The sequence below is a fragment of the Panthera pardus genome, unplaced genomic scaffold (genome assembly GCF_024362965.1).
Source record: "Panthera pardus isolate Hobbes unplaced genomic scaffold, ASM2436296v1 HiC_scaffold_8, whole genome shotgun sequence".
Taxonomy (NCBI): domain Eukaryota; kingdom Metazoa; phylum Chordata; class Mammalia; order Carnivora; family Felidae; genus Panthera; species Panthera pardus.
Genome location: NW_026527013.1, coordinates 101,115,751 through 101,121,980, shown reverse-complemented (window position 1 = coordinate 101,121,980; position 6,230 = coordinate 101,115,751). Strand labels below are relative to the sequence as shown.

Genomic DNA, 6,230 nt, shown 5'->3' with positions numbered 1-6,230 from the left:
GCCTTTTAATTTTGTTGCTTGTTTTCTTTACTGTGCAGAAGCTTGTTTGATATAGACCCACTTGTTTATTTTTGCTTTTGTCACTTGTGCTTTTTGTGTCATATCCAAAAAATTGTTGCCCAAAACCAATGTCAAGGAGCTTACCACCTGTGTTTTTAGTAGTTTTATGGTTGAAGGTCTTACATTCAAGTCCTTTATCCATTTTGAGTTGATTTTTGTGTATAATGTAAGATAGTGGTCCAGCTTCATTCTTTTGCATGTGGTTGTCCAATCTTCCCAGTGCCACCTACTGAAGACTGTCCTTTCCCCATTGTACACCTTAGCTCTTTTGTCATAAATTAATTGACCATATATGTGTGAGTTTACTTCTGGGCTGTGTATTGGGCTGTGTATTCTGTTCCATTGAGCTATGTATCTGTTTTAATTGCAATAACAAACTATTTTGACTACTGTAGCTTTACAGTATAGTTTGAAATCAGGGAACCGAATGCTTCCTTGGTTAAATTTATTCCTGGGTATTTTATTCTTTTTAATGCAATTGGAAAAATAATACTAGTTTTTAGATGAGCTTTTTATTTTATTTTATTTTTTTTAATGTTTATTTATTTTTGAGACAGAGACAGAGCACGAACGAGGGGCAGAGAGACAGGGAGACACAGAATCGGAAGCAGGCTCCAGGCTCCGAGCCATCAGCCCAGAGCCCGTCGCGGGGCTCGAACTTACGGACTGTGAGATCGTGACCTGAGCTGAAGTCAGACGCTTAACAGACTGAGCCACCCAGGCGCCCCTAGATGAGCTTTTTAACACAGTCTCATCTATTTGTATTTTGTTTTATAAATGCGGTATTTTATGGATATTATGTTTGCAATGAGAGTATATCCAGCTATAAGTACGGTAAGGATTGTGATAGCTCTCAGATAGTAATTAAGAATTTTTATCTCTTTATGGAAAACAAGGTATCCTCATAACCAGATAGGACCAAGAACTTTTACTTCAATGATAGAGGATTTCTGGGAAAGAGGGGGAATAAAGAGGCAAAAAGTATTTTAAAGATAAGAGCCAACACTTGCTCTTTTATTTTTTCTTTGTACTAAGATAAAATTGGTACTATGAGGTATCATGGACTATTATGCCATCTCTATATGCTTTACATAGGTGTCATTCAAATCTGCACAGCCACCCTACAGATAAGTGGTATTATCCCTAATTTACAGACAAGGAAAATGAGACACAGATATTAAATAATTGGTCCCAGGTCACAGTCTGTACACCCCAGAACACTATATTGCTCTTAAGAACTGAACTCTGAATGACTTTTCTACACATGGGTAATTCTTTAGCTCAAATAAAGGCTGTTCTCACAATACCAACACTGAGAGCGTTAAAGCTTAGCAAGAGAAAATAACCAGTTGCCTAGCAATTCACCAAGGAAATCTATAGCCAGGAGGCCTTACTTTTTACTAGCATCATTTCCAGGTTATACACTGTAATGATAGTGTGACTTGAGCATACACAATAAAAATTTGAAATTTATGATATATTGTAAGAGTGCAATGAGATTGCAACTTTAGTGCAGTATTCACTAGATCTGTTTAAAAAATATTGCCAATGCCACAGTGTCCTGTTTTAAGGTTTTCATAAGGAAAATTACCTCCATATTAACAATAGCTAATAACTAAAATTTCAAACTTATAAAACAAACTAAAATTTTTATACTCACTACAGAAAGAATCTTCGCTCTGACTAAAGGACTGAGTGAACAATTCTTAAGGGGAGACATTTCATCTTATAATAAAAGTATCAGAGTCACAAAAAGCTGGTGTTACTGAAAAGGGCATTGGTCTTAAGATTTGAGTGGAATTTCTAGTCTCAAACTTTACTAAGATGCTATGTGGTATAAAGCAAGTCACTTAATTTTTCTGAATTCTCTTTGTTTTTATTCATCCATAAAATGAAGAGGTTGGATTAGAAGATCTTTAACTCTACAGGTCAGTTCTGTTAAATAGAAATTAATAAGAGCCACGTATATAATTTAAAAATTTTCACTAGCCACAGTAAAAAGAAAAGGAAACAGCTGGAATTAATTTTTAACAATATATTTTACTTAACCCAATATATCTAAGATCTCAGTCCAACAAATAATCGATATAAAAAATGTTGACATATTTTAAATTCTTTTTTCATACTAAGTTTTGAAATCCAGTGTGTATTTTATACACACATTTCAATTCAGCACATTTCAATTCAGACTACCCACATTCAAGTGCCCAGTAGCCACCTGAGTATAGTTTTAGAAGTCTATGGACAGTGCAGGGGTGCCTGGGTGGCTCAGTTGGTTAGGCGTCTGACTTCGGCTCAGGTCATGAATTCACAGTTTGTGAGTTCAAGCCCCGTGTCGGGCTCTGTGCTGACAGCTCACAGCCTGAAGCCTGCTTCCAATTCTGTGTCTCCCTCTCTCTCTGCCCCTCTCTTGCTCGTGCTCTGTCTCTCTGTCTGTCTCTCTCTCAACAATAAACAAACATTTAAAAAACAAACAAACAAAAAAAGTCTATGGACAGTACAGTCTGTTCTCCAATAATTTATATAAAATGTTTCAGGAATACTCCATTATAAAAGTAAGGCACACCAGCAGAAGTTAGGCTTAATAAAAGTGGCTGTTCACACAGTGTGGTTTAATAGCAGCACTGTGAAGGTCCCCAACTACAGAAGTCTGAATATTCACCTTTGATGGGCATTTCTTTTACAGAAAACAGAAGTCATCCATGTTTTTCAATACAATATACAATTATTATACAATATAGATTGCAGAAGATAACATATTGACAAATGAAGCTCTTAGTGCAAAGTGAAAATCTTTTTAGAAGCATATGGGCTGTAAATAGTAAAGGGTCCTAAACACATGATGTGTACGTGTTTGAGTTTATCCTATTACTTGGATCACTAGCATCTCTCATGACTTTGGGGAAGTAGGGATGAAGCCTATGGAAAGTAGACTGAAGAAAAAGATTACCCGCTTATGATTCAGCCTTTTATTCTTAAAGTCTAAGTAAAATGGGAAGAAAGGAAAAAAAAAATCCAAATAATCACATGCTAGGTGAAGTCATGCCAAAAGAAGGGCTGTCCTTTTGACCTGCACATCAATTAATGGCAACAGTGACACAGCGATGTTGGGAAGGAATTAACACCAGCATCACTGTTGTATAATGCACCCCAGCTCCTCTGAGGAGTATTATTAACATAGTACGTTAGTAGAAGAAGCACAGTCAGACAAGCCACTTTATAACAACCTAAATGATAAATGAAATTCAAACCCTGAGCAGCACCTTGAGAAGAGAAATGGCTAAGAGTATGGCATGGACTGTGCATAATTTGTGCCCTCTTATCAACCAGTTCTCACTTTGAGATTCAGATGAAAGTTCTGCAGTAATTGTACCTGCAGGTGACTACATAATCGCATGTGGGAAGGCTGTGCCAGCCTCTTATTAAGAGGAAGGAGGAAAGGGAACCAGAGTGTCACCAAAGCAACATTAGCTGTGAATTTTTACCATCAGATGGATGAATTTAGGAAGTGTTCCTTCCCACTGGCGAGCCAGAAAGGACCACTGTGTCATAAACCAAGAATTTAGTATCTTGCTCAGTTTATTTTTATAAGCAAACCTCAATTTTAGATAACAATGTGTGTGTGTGTGTGTGTGTGTGTATGTGTGTGTGTGTGCGCGCGCGCGTGCTCTCCCTGATCGTTTTTTGAGTTGGGCGAGTCAAAACTTTTCAAAGGTTTGGGGGTTACAGAATTGACATTACTGGGCCTGGAACAAGTAATGCCAATTCAGGAAATTCTGTAAGTGGTGGAATTGTAAAGTAGATCATTCTGGCTCCAGAGCCAGAACTTTTTTTTCCTGGATGAAAAGGATGTTATCTGCGAATCATGCAGCGGTAAGGATTCCCCATTACAGAAAATATGGCAACCCTTTTACTAAGTCTTCTTTTCTATGGGTTCTTCAGTTTATCTCCAGCCTACTATTTGCGTAATATGAACAAGTTTGAATTCACTTCAAACACAGAGCTCAATAAAATGTTAGATGATACTAAATGCCATAACTATAGGCAGTACACTTGATCTTCATTTACTTTCTGTGTGTAAAAATAAGAATAATATTCTTCGCTGCCAATCCCTGCAGAGGCTGATTAAAAGAAATGGGGGTTTACATAAAGCTCTAGAAGCAATCAGAAGAAAAGTACGCTAAGTTCTGAAGATCTTTCATTTTAAGATTAGGTTTACCATTCCTCATTGAATAATTTGCAAGTCTTTAATAATCATTTTAGTACTAGAACCACTCAAGAAGCAATTGATTGGGCCAAGAAAGAGTTTCGTTTTGGCAGTGAATCTGGAGAATATACAAGTGGGGGCCATGACAGAGACATCTGCAGGCCAAAGCAAATGGCCTTTCACAAACTTTGTACTCAAGTGCTCAACTTTAAAAACAGGAGGCTTGGTGGGAATGCAACCTGGTGCAGCCACTCTGGAAAACAGTATGGAGGTTCCTCAAAAAACTAAAAATAGAACTACCCTACAATCCAACAATTGCACCACTAGGCATTTAGCCACGGGATACAGGTGTGCTGTTTTGAAGGGGCACATGCACCCCAATGTTTATAGCAACACCATCAACAATAGCCAAAGTATGGAAAGAGCCCAAATGTCCATCGATGTATAAATGGATAAAGAAGATATGGTATATATATATATATATGTATATGTGTATATATGTGTATATATGTGTATATATGTGTGTGTGTGTATATATACACACACACACATATACACATACATACAATGCAGTATTACTCAGCAATCAAAAAGAATGAAATCTTGTCATTTGCAACTACGTGGATGGAACTGGAGGGTATTATGCTAAGTGAAATTAGTCTGTCAGAGAAAGACAAGTATCCTATGACTTCACTCATATGAGGACTTTAAGAGACAAAACAGATGAACATAAGGGAAGGGAAACAAAACTAATATAAAAACAGGGAGGGGGACAAAACAGAAGGGACTATTAAATATGGAGAACAAACTGAGGGTTGCTGGAGGGGTTGTGGGAGGGGGGATGGGCTAAATGGGTAAGGGGTATTAAGGAATCTACTCCTGAAATCATTGTTGCACTATATCTTAACTAATTTGGATGTAAATTTTAAAAAATAAAAAACAAAATTAAAAAAAACTTTCCTTCCTCATCAGGAAGCAGAAGGTAGATCGTGTTAACCAGAATATGTGCAAATCAAAATTAAATTCAAAAAATAAAAAAATAAAAACAGGAAGCTTGGGGTACCTGGGTGGTTCAGTCAGTTAAGCATCTGACTCTTGGTTTCAGCTCAGGTCATGATCTCATGGTTCTTGGGTTTCAGCCCTGCATCCGGCTCCATACCAACAGGGCAGAGCCTGCTTGGGATTCTCTCTCTCCCCCTCTCTCTCTGCTCCTCCCCTGCTCATGCTGTCTTTCTCTTTCTCAAAAAAATAAATAAACTTAAAAAAAACAGGGGGCAAAAACAGTATTCTGTATGTTTCTTAAAGTGGCAAGGAGACTTTAGTTTATGCCAACTAGATTCACATAATAGATTTTAAAATTTGTGCATCCAGACTGCTGTTTGAAGGGCTGGCTGTATGGGATGGACCATCTTAAACAGAATTATATTTAAGAAATGCAAGATTCTCCACTTGGCAGATTATGGTCCATGGTACCCCTCTTCATGGACACAGGACAGGGTGTTTAAGGTTTTTATAACTATTCCCCACAGACTGAAAGCTCTGGGAAGGCACAGACCATGTCTATCTTGTTCATAATTATACTCTATCTCCATTCCTGAGAAGCATGCCTGGCATAGAACAGATGCGTAGGAAATATTTGTTGAATGGTAAAAGAAAAGAATTTTCTGAGGAAGCGTTGAAAGAAAATGGACCTCCAGCTACCAAGATTTCCGAAAGATAGATATTGAATAAGAGATGTGCTCTTGATTTTTTCCCTAGGGTAATAGCTGTTTTCAGCTAGTGAACTTATTTTCAGTGAAACAGTCACACACAGCAGTCCATAAAATAAAAAAGGTTAACTTCATTTACCTTGCTGTATTGTACTCAACACCATCACAGGAAAATGCCTACAGATTATCAGAAAATATAATGCTGTTTTTCTTTTAGACCTTAATAAAGTATCCTACATTTTTGATCACAGTAA

General features: G+C 37.3%; 1 protein-coding gene and 1 long non-coding RNA gene across 5 annotated transcripts in view; one reads left to right on the top strand and one right to left on the bottom strand.

Moving 5' to 3' along the window:
* Positions 1–6,230, bottom strand: part of UMAD1 (UBAP1-MVB12-associated (UMA) domain containing 1) — a 217,288-nt gene that overhangs the window by 30,610 nt on the left and 180,448 nt on the right. The gene's annotated exons all lie outside the window — the stretch shown is intronic.
* Positions 1–6,230, top strand: part of LOC109263740 (uncharacterized) — a 204,652-nt gene that overhangs the window by 122,440 nt on the left and 75,982 nt on the right. The window lies entirely within an intron of this gene.